This window comes from Psammomys obesus, unplaced genomic scaffold (genome assembly GCF_907164565.1).
Source record: "Psammomys obesus unplaced genomic scaffold, mPsaObe1.curated_primary_1811, whole genome shotgun sequence".
Taxonomy (NCBI): domain Eukaryota; kingdom Metazoa; phylum Chordata; class Mammalia; order Rodentia; family Muridae; genus Psammomys; species Psammomys obesus.
Window position 1 is genome coordinate 9,840,825 of NW_026592890.1, and position 15,730 is coordinate 9,856,554.

Here is a 15,730-nt window from a genome sequence, read left to right on the forward strand (position 1 = left end):
CCTGTTTCAAAGACAGTTGGCAGGGGATGTGTGCTCTTTGTTCTGTCCCGCACTTTCTTAACATACAGATTTGCGGTGCCCTTTCCACTGGGTTGGCTGCTCCCTTCTTTGCCACCCGCACAAGCGAGTGAACCATGAAGATCTAGGGTTCTACACTAATACGTAAGACAAGAAAAGGGGAACGGCGTGGTTCTGTCAGGAAAAACGTACACAAAATCACCCTATGGATCATATACACTACATCAACATTCACTACACCCCAGGTTGAAAACCTCCACAAATATTCTAAGGACAGAATCTAGCATCCCAACAGAAAGTCTGCACACAAACAGCTCCCCTGACACGCCCACACACGAGGGGGGTTGGGGGGAAGCTTTAAAAAGCTCTATTCTTTTTGTTGTTGATTTGAGACAGGGTTTCTCTGTGTAGCCTTGGCTGTCCTGGACTTGCTTTGTAGACCAGGCTGGCCTAGAACTCCTCTGCCCCCTGAGTGCTGGGATCCCAATCCCGGCTCTATTCTTAAAGACTGACTCCTCCATGGAGTCTGAACTCTTATATTAGGAAGTCTGGAATGCACAGGGCAAGGGAAAGAGAAAAGGTGCAGAGCTCAAGAGAAGAGGCTAAAAAAGCCTTCGCTTTCTTCCCAAAGAACAGCCTTACTGGGATGAGGAGATGGTCTGAAAGCCTGGGTACTGAGGACGATACTGAGGAGGAAACATCGGATTGGCCAGGCTAGTTTTCACCAGAAAGGAAGAGAATGGCATCACGGAGCTAAGCAGCTTCCAAAAACTCCACTGTGAAAAGGGGTTGGTTTAAACAGGTGGGGGTATAAGGCAAACCCCTCCCCCTCCAAGTAAAAGCCTTGTAATGCCTTATAGTGGCTGAGATAAAACAAGTGGTTGCAGGTCTTATAAACTACCCTGCTTGGTTTAGGGTACACAATACACAGCTATAAGAGCCTGGATAGTCAACTGTAGAGAGTAACTCACACCATCTGTCACAGTTTGGAAATATTGCAACTACGTTGCTTTAAATGAAAGTGTACAAGTATTACTGGCTAACCTCTCTTATAAGGACACATTGGAGGAAATGTGCAAAAGTTCACAAAAACTTCCTATCTTCCCCAGTTCACTGCTTACTTTAAGAAACCTTTAACAAGACAGAAGCTCATTGAAAATTAAAAGGAACGTGGGTAGTTTTAAGAGGGTCTTGCTACTCTAGCACAGCAGCAAGGCCCCCTTGTTGCCCCCAAGACTATCGCCAGCTGTGGTCACACAGAAGAAAGGCCTGCTACAGCCCTGACCATTTACGAAATCTTAACACTCTGTGTACTGTGAAGATGGGATTGTCAAGATAGTTCAAGTCACAAGGAAAAGGTCTCTTCAGTTTGCTTTCTCTCTCCTGGCTTCTTTGGCAAACCCCTCTCATAGCCTTCAGGATTCCTGAAGCATCTTTATCCTTAGCCAGTAACCTCACCCAACAAGAGACCCTGCTTTCTACTGTCAGATTCATCAAGGCTTGCCACACTTGCTTTGGGCCAGGTCATAGCTGTCTTTGAACCGGTCACAGTGACCAACACTGTGTGTCCTTCCACCCATCGTGAACTGCCTGGTGAATCTGGTGACTGTGGTGGCAGATCTCCCAGAGAGGGAGTGGGGAAGCAGCTCTTGTTATAGGAAGGTGAAAGACGGGGAGCGTACTGGACAGACAACCTTATACTCACATTCCACTCCAGCACTGGCCCTTCCTCCAGCTCGGGGTCTACCAACGGCCTGCCAAGTGTGTGTTGGTGCAGATACAATAAACCCTTACTTGGGCCATGGAATCATGGCCAGGGAATGCTCAGAAGGATGGCCTTTTGTCCATGCTGTCATCGTGGGACCTCAAGGCTCCTTCCCCACTGGCCTGAATCAGTCAGGCAATGATGGAGAGCAGGAAAAGTACTTTTGCAGGCCAGGCCTAGAAGGGGCACACCCACCATGCCTCATGGCCCATTGACTGGAAATTGTCATTTAGCCACACCTGGCTTTGGGTAGGTGTGAAACAGAGGCTTTGTGCTCAGGACGAGAGGGAAATATTGTCTAACAGACCACCATCCATCTTTACCTCACAGCTGTTGTGCATGCTGCTGCTTGCCCCTAGCCATGACTGCCCTCCTGCTGTGACCGGCCCCACAGACCAATGCACAGTATTCACTACCCTGCATCATTGTGTGCGGTACAGAGCAGCATCCCTACGGGAAGAGGGAGAAATGGTCACAGAGAGGTCACTTACCTCTCTGGATTGCAACACTAGAAATTGGTGGAACACGGAGCCAGGGTCTCACAGAAGATGAGCTATGTGGAGTTGCTGTTGGGGACACTAAGAGAAGTCGTGTTTATGAGGGGGTAGGAAGTGCCAGGCTTTGAAAAAGCTCTCGTGCAGGGTCCCACAGGGGAGGCTCATCTGGAGGCACAGTTTTAAAGCTGAGACATAACCACACGAACAGGCTCCAAGGGCCTTTCCCCGAGGCCATTGACAGCCTCTGGAAAAAATATGCATGGACTCTATTTAAGTAGTCAGTGTGGCAGCCATGTACCACCACTAAGGGTATGCCTTGCTTTCCTAGTAAGGTGTCCTTTCCTCCATTTGCAAGAAAGAGGCAACTCCCTCTGGTCTGTTTAACCCAGCTCAGCAACTTTAGAAGCTTTCTTTGCATAACCTTTCTCTGCTCTTGTTCACTGGTGGAGCCAGCTGCTGCTGCTGCTCAGTGTCCCCAAATGTCCCCAAACATAGTCCAGGCTTGGTGGTGCATGCCTTTCATCCCAAGCATGGTAAGCAGAGACAGGCAGATTTCTGTGACTTTGAGGCCAATTTGGTCTACATAGTGAGTTCCAGGACAGCCAGAGCTATAAAGGAACCCTGTCTCAAAAAACAAAAACAAACAAGTAAAAGCCCAGAGCATATTCCATTCCAGTGCTTATCCCTTCAGCAGCCTAAGAATTTCTTGAAGGTACAGATTAGCACTAGTCTTTAAATGCCCATGCCTCCTATTATACTTAGCAAGAGAAGCCAGGCTCAGAGTAATAACCAGATATTAGTAGTATAGTAGAAGCCACTATGTATTGAATAATCCCCATATGTACACACAGGCAGAGGGCTTTCATTTTTAGATTTTAAGACAGGATTGCATGCATCCCAGGCTGGCCCTGGACTCTATGCAACCAAGGATATACTTGAACTTCTGATTCTGCTCTACCTCCCCAAAGCTGGGGTTTGTGTGGCTCTGGGCACCTACTTTCTTTAACAGAGTGAACTGGGTGTTACAGCTGCCTACCCAAGGTCATGCAAAGGAGACTGAGTATTAGGTCATCATGCCATTTTATCTCATGAGGTCAATGTAAGAGCAGTGACACTCTGTGCAAGAATAGATAGACACCCAGTAGAGACTGGAAAAGCACTTGGAAGATTCTTATGGGGAATCCCTGGGGCTAGGAGGAGTCTCTGAGGGGAGGGGTAGTACCTTAGTTACCTTCCAGGCTGTGATGAAATGCCATGATCAAAGCAACTTACAAAGGAGAGTTTATTTGGGCTATGGTTCCAGGGTCAGAGTACATGATGGCAGAGTAACAGCATGGCAACAGGAGCAGGAAGCTGAGGTCTCATGTCTTGAACTGAGAGAAAGCGGAGAGAACTAGAAATAGAGTCTTTAAACTTTCAAAGCCTACCTCCAGTGACAGATCTCTTCCAACAAGGCCATACTGTAAAAGTATCTTTTAGTCTCCTGATTTAATTTTTATCTCTGCTAACCTAGGCCTAGTTCTCAGCTTCTGACTGAATTGCTCTGCTTGGTCTCAGACTAACTAAGGCAATCTGTTCTGATCTTCTCGCTCCTCATTCTCTAGCTCATTCTGTCTTCACCTGCGTCTAGCCTGTTCTCTCATCAACTTCCCTCTATAAAACTCTCTGAAAACTGCCTCTGAATTCCATGAACTGAACTGCCACAAACTTAACTCCACTGAACTACCCCTCAACTCACTGACTCAACTGAACTGGCTGAACAGCGCTAAGGGATCTGCATGCCTCTGTCTTCTGAGTTCTGGGATTAAAGGTGTGTACCAATATGCCTGGACCTAAGCTTTTCTTGAAACTTGCTCCATACCAACTAGGCTACCCTTGAACTCAGAGACCTGCTTGCTTCTGTCTCCTGGAATTAAAGGCGTGTCTGTATTCCAGCCAGAGTAGCCATGTCGATGGATTAAAATTCCTCTATACCACACCTATTACCTCCCCATCAGCATCATCAACTTGGGTACCAAGTATTCAAATGCCTGAGCCTATGGAAGATAGCACCTTAAAATGGCCATAGCTAGTAAGGCCAGTTTCCCAAGATCTCAAACACAAGGCACTTCTTGAAAGACATGGTGGAAAAGGAAAAGTGACAATGCCCAAGGGAGAAAGGACCCTTTGTTAGATAGGGGGATGGATGTCAGGGTGGAGTTTGGGCTCCCAAGAATAGACAAAACCCAAGAATAGAGAAGGTGCCTGGAACCTGCACCTATACTTAAAATTGGTAAGAGCATTTAAGAAAGATTGGAAGCAGTTGACCCAGGTCTCTGCTGAAATGTAAATGAGGTCAGCCTCTGGAAACCACTGCTGGTGAGTTCGGACCCTTCAGCAACCTTGTGATTTTCCCAGGGTTGGTAATTTCTAAAGTCCTGATCTTTCTGTAACTGAAACTCCTTTGTCCTTTGGCTAATTTGTGTTTGTTTTGGAGGCAGCAGGGCTGAGGAGAGGCTGTGGAAGCCCAGCTAGGCTTTGCAGTTGGTTGGGGAAGAATGGTTCTGGTACAGGACTGGGGGAGGAGTTCCAAATCAAAGTGGGATGCAGTGGTGTAGGGCTTCACAGGAGAGGGTGGGGCAAGTGGCAGCTGGCTGAGGGCAAAACGGATGGCTGGTTTTCTGGAGATCACTGAGGGTCTGTGCGTGCCGGCATTCCAACAGAGCCTGCACTCAGCGTCGGTGCAGGTTAGGTTAGAACAGAAGGGCAGGAAGATATGCAAATGCCCTGCGAGAGTCTGGGGGTCACAGACACTGGAGTGCTGAAAAGATATCATCATTGTCAAGGGGGAGAAGGGACCCTAGAATGGTTTGGACTGTGGGGTCTTAGCTCTTGGATACTAAGTAGATAAGGTCCAGGTGGAATAAGCTGTGGATTTTAATTGGCAGGAAGATCCAGGCGTCTCTTTTTTTAATTTGTTTTGCCGTTTTCAGACAGGCTTTGAACTCTAGATATTCTCACCTCTGCCTCCTGAGTGCTGGGCTCACAGAAATGTGCCACCACACCCAGCTCCGTTTGATTCTTGAGGGTAAAGATGTAGTGACTATTTCTTTTCTTCCCAGCACCCTTGACCCCTCTCCCATATTTTTTTTTCAGCTTTTCTGAAGTTGATTAGTAATTTACTTCAATTACAATTAAGAATAAATGACAGATCCAAGGATCGTTTCATAACATCATGCAGAAGTTGGGATTTTTTTTTTTTTTTTTTTTTAATCCCAATGAAATCTTGCAAATGATTTCAAAGAAGCACTTAGTCTGGCAAGTCTGCAGAGCTGCCTTGACCTGTAGGGCACAGGCTAGGACCCAGCCATGTAAACACTGGGTGGAGGAGCTATACACTGAGCTAGTGGCTAAGAAGTGGTTTCTTGGTGTTTGGACCTTTGGAAACAAACAAACGAATTGCTTGTAGTTTTACTTCCTAGCAAAGAGGTGAGGGTAGATGTGGGGGTGGCTTGCCTAGTCCAGCTCTTTCCTGCATGCATTCATTATAAGGGGTCCTGTCCTGTTGAATCAACATGGTTCATGATTAGAGTTACTGGCCACAATTCTGGTAGTCTGTCCTGGTACCTTAGGCCTTACGGGCACCAACAGTGAGACTCCATGATGACACCATGATGTCTCCATGGGAGACACCCTGGGGAAAGCTTGGGCTGAGAACCAGGAAGACCCAGGAGGGAGGGCTTGGAACTGAGGGAAGACGTGTGCCTTCCTAAGGAAACTCATAATACTGTCAGGACTGTGCTGTGGGAAAATGTGACGTGAAACAGGCATCTCAGCTTTGTGTTGTGGTCCACAGCACTGCCTTTACTTATGGTCTAAGTGCTCTATAAGAGTCTCAGTAGATTATTTCTGTAGAAATGGAGCGATAGAGCAACGTCCTCAGCCAGCCTGTGTGGCAGCAGGGTTGCAGTTACGACAGACTGAATCGTGTCCCAGGTGCCTACTGACAGTGTGACTCTCCTGGTGAAGAAGACATATGATTCAAATGCAAATCTTGGTCAACATTAGTGTGTGAGTCCCTGGAAAGCCAGACTGGTAAGAGAGACAAGTCTTTTTTTGAAAAAAAAAAAAAAAAAAAAAAAAAAAAAAAAAAAAAAACCACCGAGGCCAAGGTTTGGCTCCAGCAGTAAATTCTTTTTGCAGGCTGTGCATTCTTGGGGATGGGTGATATTAATGGTGGCATGTGGCTGAGCAATGGAAACTATAATGTCAGTGCTTGGTGATATGAAGTGCTCTTCGGGGGACATATGAGGAACTTACAGTGAGTCCTATCCCAGGTAAGGACATGAGCCTGCAGAAGCCCCCTGTGACTATATGTTCATTCCCCACCCCCACCCCTCTCTAAGATGTCTAAGTTCCTCAAAGCAAGAGCTATTTTCCCCCATGGTATCTGATTTAAAAGGTGGGGGGAGCGTTGTGGCTCTTGCTGAGCAAATGTCTGGTGAGAAGGAAGCATACTTTCGCTGAGTGAGGAGGCAGGGCTGTGGCACTCTCCAGCCTTAAGACCGTGGTACCCAGTGACAGAGACCAGTGACTCCTTGGTTGACTTATGGCAGCCCACAGCAGGTGCCCATCTCTTCTTTGCTGAGAACTGGACCTCGGTTGGGTATGCACATGCTAGACAAGCGCTTTGCCGCTGAGTTACACTCTCAGCTTCTTTTTTACTTTTTAAGAGTCAGGTAGGCTGGCTGTAAACTCACTCGTAGCCCAGACAGGCCTTGAACTCTTGGTCTTCCTGCCTCAGCTTCTCTAGTAGCTGGCATCACAAGCCTGAGCCAGCAAACAGGTGGCCCTGTTTCACCTTTGAGCCCCATCACTTAGGCCCCGGGGTCAGTGCTGGAGCACCACAGTGACATTTATTCTGTGATGTGGTGAGTCCCAGAGCAGCCTGGAGGATGGCATTTCTCCACGTGCCTTCTGAACTTTTTAGAGGATATGATCTTCCACGCCCCTGTAGGAATGGACAATGGTGGGGGAGAAGCCTCTTCCTGGCTACTGCAGGTTGCTCATGCTGTCCAGCACTAAGGATAGGGTCTGGAGAGAGTTGAGAGTTGTGGCTAGCTTCTGAGAAGCTGTTGCTTTGGACAGCACAGCCAGCAGGGGTCAAGGGCCTTCCCACCTGGTTGTGGTCCTTTTACTTCCTGCAGTCAGTGCCAGGAAGTGGTTTATGTAATTGGAAGCCACAGAAAAATGATGACCACATATTTTGAGCTGTAAGTAAAATTTTAGTGTACTTGAGATATTTGCAAATATTCCAAGACACATGCCTGCTGAGCAATCTGAGCTTATGCAGGTCCTATGTGACCTATAAATGGTAACAGTTATTGGAAACCTAGTGTGTGGTAGTTAGTCCTGTTACCTTGATGGAACCTACAATTTCCTAGGAGACTGCATATCAATGAGACAGTTTCTGTATTGAGTTAATGGAGGTGGGAAGACTCACCGATGGTATGTGGTGCCACTTCATGGTCTGGGGTTCTTGGACTGGCTGAATAAAGAGGAGGAAGCCAGTTGGTGTCCATCTCTCTCTGCTTCCTGACTGTTGATGCACTGTGGCCAGCTGCCCCCCTCTGCTTTGTTGTGACGGCCTCACAGTGATGTGCACCCTCAAACCGTGGGCCCAGAGAAGTCCCTTTTTCCTTAAAGTTGCTTTTGCCATGTATTTTAGACAGCGGTGGGATAGGTAACTAACACACTGTATCCCAGGCCTCTCTGGAATCATGTACTCATGTAACCCTGAAGTGTTTATGTTGCCATGTTTCACAGGTGAGGAGAAAGAGGCACACATTGTTAAACCTAGGGCTTTCTCTGCTGTTTCTCTGGACCCTTGGGAGGAACATTACTGAGCTTTGCCTTATGGATCATGGCTGAAAGATGGCACTGCAGTCACCTGGAGCAAGCAGTGCTGAGGACTTTGGCAAGTGGAGATGCTTTGGTGTCATCGCCTGTCTCCCAGTGCAGAGGGAGGCACTTATTAGAAGAGCTCAAACCCCTGTGAGCTCACTCCTCAGTGGCCCTGCCTTGGCCACTGCCTCTCACAGTTTCAGACTTAGTGTCTGCTCCCCAGCCTGTCAGGAGAAGTGTCAGAGCCTGGCTGGGGTCAACACTATTTATGAAGCCAGGCATGGGCCCAGCTGTGGTGTTGAAACCTGGTCAGCTGAGGGAGAAGAGAAAGTCACGTCTGGCTATTGGGCCACAGAGGTCAGGGACCTGGCACAGAGAAGGGTCTGCCGTCTCTGCCTACCAGTGGCCTGGTCATTTGGAGAGGAACTGGAGGCTTGTGGCTTTTTTGCTGGCCTGTCAGCTGATGACAGTTACAAGGCTGTCTTCAAACTCCTTGATCCTTCTCTTTCCTGATTTCACAACTGAGCAGTTTCTTTTCCTAGTTCCCACCCCACAGTCTTCCTACTCCTGGGGTAGCTGTATCTGGACACAGAACCCTACTACACGGGTGCCGCCCCATCCCACTGTCTGCCACAGTCTGAGCTTGCAGTTTCTTGTTGCCACTTAGTTCCAGGAGCACATATAAATATGGGGCACACACTGTGGAGCCGTTAGACAAAAACGCGTTACTCATTTTCCCATGCTACCTCTCATGTCCATGGACACACAACACTACCAGTGGCTGTTCAGAAAAACAGTGCAATAGGAACTAATTATTCAAGTTGGTGGACTTTAAGATCTACTTATATAACTGTAACATATTAGATAATTTGTCTGGTCAAAACGATTAGGAAACAGTAGATACTGGCACCATCAGTGTTCACCCTGAGGCTCAGCAGAGGGAAGAGGGCAGGTAGGCAGGGCTGCAGGCTGCTGAACACACTCACTTTGGTGATTAATCAGCATTTCAACTCCAGCGACAACCTGTTCTTGCAAGTATTAACCTGGGAGAAGCAGAGGACAATGCTGAAGGTTTAAGGTTTGGGCATTCCAATGGAATAGGGCAAGGGCCCTTCATTAGCTTTCTTTCTAAACTGGGGTATGTACCCAAAGGAGCTGTTCATACTAGACAAAATATCTGCTTTCACTGGAATTTGCAAAACCTAGTAAATTCAGGTTTAATGGCCACACAGACAAAACAGTTTTTCAGTTATGTACAGGCTGATACAAAGGGTTAATAGTAAGCATGTTTTTAAAGAATGTGAGGATGAGTGTGACCCCAGCCCTGGAAGGCAGGTTCTGTCTAGGCTGCTGGGTTGTGGGGAGAGCCTAGGGTGACAGGGGCACAGGGGGGAAGAGCTCTCCTTCATGGCTCAACTGGTGGCCAAAAACTGAGCAGTATGTTAATCATTCAAAACTTAGCAGGAGAATTATCTCCAGGGAAGCTTTGGCTACAGACCCTGTCTCAAAACCCACACAAAACAACACCTTTTGAAAGCTGATCAAGCTGTACTGGTTGACTATTCGGGTTGTGAATAACTGCTTTTAATCTTACACCCAAATACACAATAAAGAAGGGGCTGGGGAGATAGTTGAGAGCACTTGTTGCTTTTTTCAGAAGACCTGGGTTTGGATCCCAGCACCCACATGACATCTCACAACCATCAACAACGTGAAAATAACATGGAAGTAAGGCCACTGTCCACATGTTCCCCTTTAACGTTGAAATTAGAGTTAATTTATCTCTGAGCTGTTACAGATTCGGGGACCACAGATGTTTCTTTTATTAACAGAAATCTCTGATGCTCCAAAATACTTACGAATCTTTGAATCAAGCCAGGTATGGGGATACACACGTCTCACCCCAGAAACCTGGAGGCAGGAGCAGGCAGGAGGACTGCTAGTATGAGGCCTGTCTGGAAGATCAAGGTCGGCCTGAGCTAAGGAAACTGCCAAAATGGGGATGGGGTGCAAAGGCAGTGTGGTAAAAGTACATGCCCTGCAACCCCAATGACCTGAAGCTGATCCCTAGAATCCGTGTTTAAACATTTAAAAAAGCTGGATATTGTATCTTGCATCTATAATCCCTGCACTTCTACTGCCAGGACAGGAGCACAGAACAACTGTCTGCAAGCTTGTGAGCTAGCCTGAAGTACCCAGGGCAAGGGAAGCAGGGGAGATAATCAGACACCACCTCCCTGCGCCTCCCACCCCCACAAGTAAAATGACTGGGACTCAGTTCAACCCCCTCCCCCACAAAGGGATCTTTGTGCTCTGCCTGTAAAGTTTTCCAGGAAGGGTCTTAGTGCATTACTTTGTCATCAAGTTGTAACACTAAATGGTTATAAAGTTATAATGTGTTGGTTGGGAGATCTGGCTTTGCTTCCAAAAGACAGTGAGGGTCAGAGAGTAATAGATGGGTCTCTCCGTCAATCCACAAGAGGGATTCACTGCTCCCCTCTTATATTTAAAAATATAAGGCTTCCAGCCCAAAGCATTATACATTGGAGGGAAATGAAAGCAGTTAAATATTTTTAAAAAGATTTTCGAGTACAAAATTGAACATGTCAAGATTTTGTTTCTGCAAGGCTCAGGTGGGACCCAGACATCCTGCTGTTCAGGCAGGCTGCTCTGCTTCTGAGTTCTGTCCTCAGCCCCACAGCTGAGGGTTTTAAATGTATCTGCATGTCATCTGGATACAGGGCCTCCTCACACAGAAACTAAACTACACAAATCCGCCTTTCTCACTGAAGACAATTCAGAAGCAGAAACGTTTGGAAATTCAGAGTTTTTCCAGTCCAACCTTCAGATCCATGGAGTTACTTGCTCAGGCTTTCATGTGTTAGGAAAGAACCTGCAGGGACTTTACACACACACAGAGCCAGGTAGTTAAACAAATATTTATTCTTTGAAAATGTCATACATGTATACAATGTATCTTGATCCTATTTTCTCGCTTCCCCTCTTTAGACTCCCGATTGTGTTTCCCTCTCACCTTTATGTCCTCTCTAATACACACACACACACACACACACACACACACACACACACACACGTATCTCAAGTCCCATTAATACAGCTATCTACTGTAGCAAGGGCAACCAAACTTGACTTTCCCTTCCCCACTAGCAGATACATTTTCTTTGTGCAACACAACACTATTGGATACACAAAAGATCTCACATCACCAATAGGGTAAAATACTGAGGAAAAAAAAAAAAAAAAAAAAAAAAAAGAAGGCCACAGCTCCTAGCCATCTTGCTTTAACTTACAGAGGAACTAGCCTCATGCCTAGTCACTCACTTTGAAGGTCTGGTGAATCCTTCTCCCAGACTGACTGAGGCACCAATCACATTACTCTCCAAACCTTGCTGTCTTCAGCTGTAAAATGGAGGCAATTAGCAACTCAGGGCAGCATTGTATTGAAATAACCAAAGTGCCTGACTCCCCAGAGGAACCCTTTCCTTTCTTCACCGACCTTCTGGGAACTCAGTTTAGAAGTCACATAAGGTTGTATTATTAGGAAAATACATTCAGACTCTGGGTTGTAGTATGGATAATAACATTTGATTAAATAGTTACATCCTTATAGCTTATAAAATGTTTATCCACATTAGCTGTTTAAAATTAACACACTGTGAACCAAATAGTATCTATTGAACATGCTAAAATAACCTAATCACTCACTCATTCTGAGGCACCTACATCCTGAAGAGAAAAAAAAAAAAAAAAACAAAACTAAACAAAACACATAAGATTAGCCCACTCCAGAGAAGCACTGAAATTAATGCCATGAGTCAGTACGAGAATTGATCAAAACAGAGTTCATTTGAAGCTCATTGTCAGAGTCCTATAATTAAGTTATTTTTTACTTGAAGATCTGTTTAAACATGGAATGAAGGTCAGATTACATGGCATGAAGGCCTGCATCCTGCTCTGAGTGTTTTTACCTCTACAGTTTCATTTAGGGTCAAATGAGCAGAAACCTTACACTGCCAGTTAATATTTAACTGCTGGGCAGGGGTGGAAGCTGGATGCTACATTGGGAAGGAACACATTAGTGGTCTAAAGGCAGCACAGATCACACTACAGCAGCCAAGGAGCAGAGCTTCCCATCTCACAAGAGATAAACATGCCTCAGTGAGAGGAAGGTGTGCTGCTACTACTACAGTGATCCCTTTCATAAAACACAAATACAACAGCACACACACACACACACACACCCGCATACACAGGAAAACACACGAATATATCTCAAAACACAACAGAAACAACTCTCTCAGCCTTAATCTATAAACACTGTAGCTTGACATTTGAAGATGATCAGAGTTCCTTGATCATTTTCAATGCTTTGAACAGTATCTGATAAAAAAAACAAAAAACAAAAAAACTTCACAGTTTAAAAGGAGGCTCAAAATTCTGTGGAGTTAATTATATAAACACACCTAGATTTTTCCATCCTTTCTTTGTAGAAATTTAATAACTTAGATTATTTCTTTGAAAGAATATTGGAACCAAGAGACATCAAAGACTGAATCTGAAGTTTCTAGTTCTTGTATAAACTCCATGGCGATAAAGACAGGCGAGCTTGGAATACTGTAAGTTTTTATTCTAAATGTCAAGAAATGCAATAAGCTAGTAGAGTCAATGAAATTGAACAGAAAGCATATTTCTACTCTTAGGTAATTAGTGTTAGAATGAAGAGCCAATTTTAGTGTCAACAGAGTAGATGACATGGTTTTTCACTGAATGAGCTATTACAAGGATCTTCATATACCTGTGTATAGATTCCATCATGTATATTTATCCTGCTCATTTTGAATACTGTATTAAGATGTTTGTAATAATGGAACTAAAAGACCTATAATAATTGCTAAAATTATAAGCTTGAAGGTACACATCCTTGCAAACCCTGAAGTCCCATTGTATTCATGTTGGCCGGGCAATACTATGACATGTCCACAATGTGCAGAAGCAGGAGGGCGAGACAGAAAAAGAAGGGACCCAGTGGATGGATACCTGAGAAAGGTCAGTGGCTCCAAAGACAGCAGCATAGGCACTTGCTTTGCCTCCACAGCCACTGTATGTTCTCAGGCAAACAGGCATCTCATCTCTCATAATGGCTGACCATGCCTCTCCACGTGCTGGAGGAGCACTCAAACAAGCCAGGTAAGAATGTGGGCCTTTGGCATGCAACAATTGCCTGGCACTCTTTGAACATGCACGTCATGAGAACCTGCACATACCAGGTGCTGTTGTGCAGGTTAGGAATTCTAAAAGGAAGAAAGGCTTTACTCTGACGGCAAACGAACCGACCCACAGATCTAACATGCAAGTAGAAAAGTGCAACAGAAAGAACTGAAAATAGTGGTGGCATATGAGAGCTGGAGTGGGGCTTCTGGGCAGCTAGGGAAAGCTTTCCAAGGCCAGCCAGCCCAGAGCCCTACAGACGCCAAGCATGTGTAGCGGTCAAGGCAGACTCTAGAGTCTTTGAGGTGAGGTTGACCAGCAACAAGCAGGGGACCAGATCACTTGGGGTTGGCAGGTCTTGGCAAACTCTTACGGTATTTTTTTTTTTTTTTTTTCTGTGTCTGAGAATCAGAAATAACTAAGCAGGGAGAGATCCACATGTATTTGAAAGAGCCAGCCACTGCAAGTATTTCCAACTGGGCCCACTAGGGATTAATCCAAGGAGAATGAATAAAGCCTGGCAGGGCTTTTGTTTGTTTGTTTCAACATTATAAAAAGTGGTTGAACCTATGGGTCAAAAATGATGCAACACTGTCATGGGTTCAATGGATTTACTGGACTGGGTCAGTAAAACGGTTTGTGGGCACTCTGGAATAAAATATAGTTGGATTTGAATAGCATACAGAACTCATTAGCCATGGTGCTGTGTAAATTAGTTTACCTCTTCCTCTTCAGGGGTTTCCTCTTATGTAAAAATGGGGATGCCATCATTACCCAAGGCACAGGACTGCTCTGATTGACCGGACTATAGCAATAGATCATTCAGCACAGGGCCTCAATAAGTATGCCAAGCCACAAAGGGGACTTCATCTTGCACAAGCAGAGACAATGATATTTTTAATAATATACAAGAAACAAACTCATTCTTCTAGCTTTTGAAGAAACATATTTAGAAAATGTACAGATTTTTGATCAAACTACTATTCCATGTTTCATATAATTTGTTTAAAGCGATAATTATAAGGTGAATATTCTATAGTACTAAGAACTACTATAGCTGTTGTTGGAAAATTCAAATTATTTGACTTATGCATTTTACTTTGTCCATCAAGGCGATTTCATTAGCTCTCTCACAGTAACTTAATGAAAACCAAACCAAACCAAAAAACCCCAACCAATCAACCAAAAATCCCAGCCCAAACTGTGGTCTTTAAATTAAAACGCCAGAAAGCTACTGGCCAGTAAACAGTATTTAAAATTTTAAACACCTTTGGTACCGAACAAACTTAGAAATACCCTTTAGAATTTGTGTAAAGCAAAGTTAAAAACAAACCAACAACCCTGCTTACGTTCACATTTAAAATAGTGACATGATTCGCAGAAAACTACAGCCAGGGAGAACTCTCAAAATGGTTAATTTGACAATCTTGTCTACATTTTTAATCGAGCACGTTACTAGGAACCCGCAACAAAACATGGATGATGCCGATGTAATGACTGACAGCTCCTATTAAGCACAGGACTTCACTGCCGCAATTCAGAAAATTGTTTCCCAAACAAATGTTACGGGCGGAATTCCGCCCCGCCGAAGAGCAAGCCCACGGCTTTTTTTCCTTTCTTTTGTCAAGTAGGTAGAAACAGATGTTGACGACTTCGTTTTCCCGACGCAGGCTCCCTCCCCGCGCGGGCGGCCACGCCACGGAGGAGCTAGCACCGCCGCCTCCGCTGAGCCCCTGTCGGGTCCACGCTCCGAGCCTCTCGGGCCGTAACCTGCCCTGAGGATAACGGAGCCGCGCGGCCCGCCCGAACGCCCGCGGGGGCGCACCCGTGTCGCGTCTCCGCCCACGGCCCGGGGCCTCTTCGCAGCCCCCGGCGACGCGGGGGCCGTCACGCGTGGGCGCTGGCTTCGGGGGAACCCTCACTGGAGTCCCGCAGCCGGCGCTACTGAGGCGCGGAAGCCCACGCCACCTCAGCCCGCCGACGCCCGGCGCCGCGAGCGCCCCGACGGCCGGGTCCCCCCCCACCCCCAACGCCCCGCAGGGTGGGCGCCGCGCCAGAGCCGTTCCATCCCGCTCCTCCGTCCGGAGGCCATCGCCGCCCGCCCCCACTCCCACGCCCACGCAGGCGCGCTCCGGGCCCGCCCCTCCCCCAAGGCGCGTTCCCCGCCCGGTAGGGCGGAGCGACCCTCGGAAGGGGCGTGGCCACAGCCCTCGGCACGCGCACGCGCCCTCAGTCTCCGGGCTACGTGTCGGGACACGTGACGCCCACCCGAGAGTCCCCAGTGAAGCAACAGGACGTTAAAAAAAAAAAAAATCTCCCCCCATTTTTTTTTTTTTTT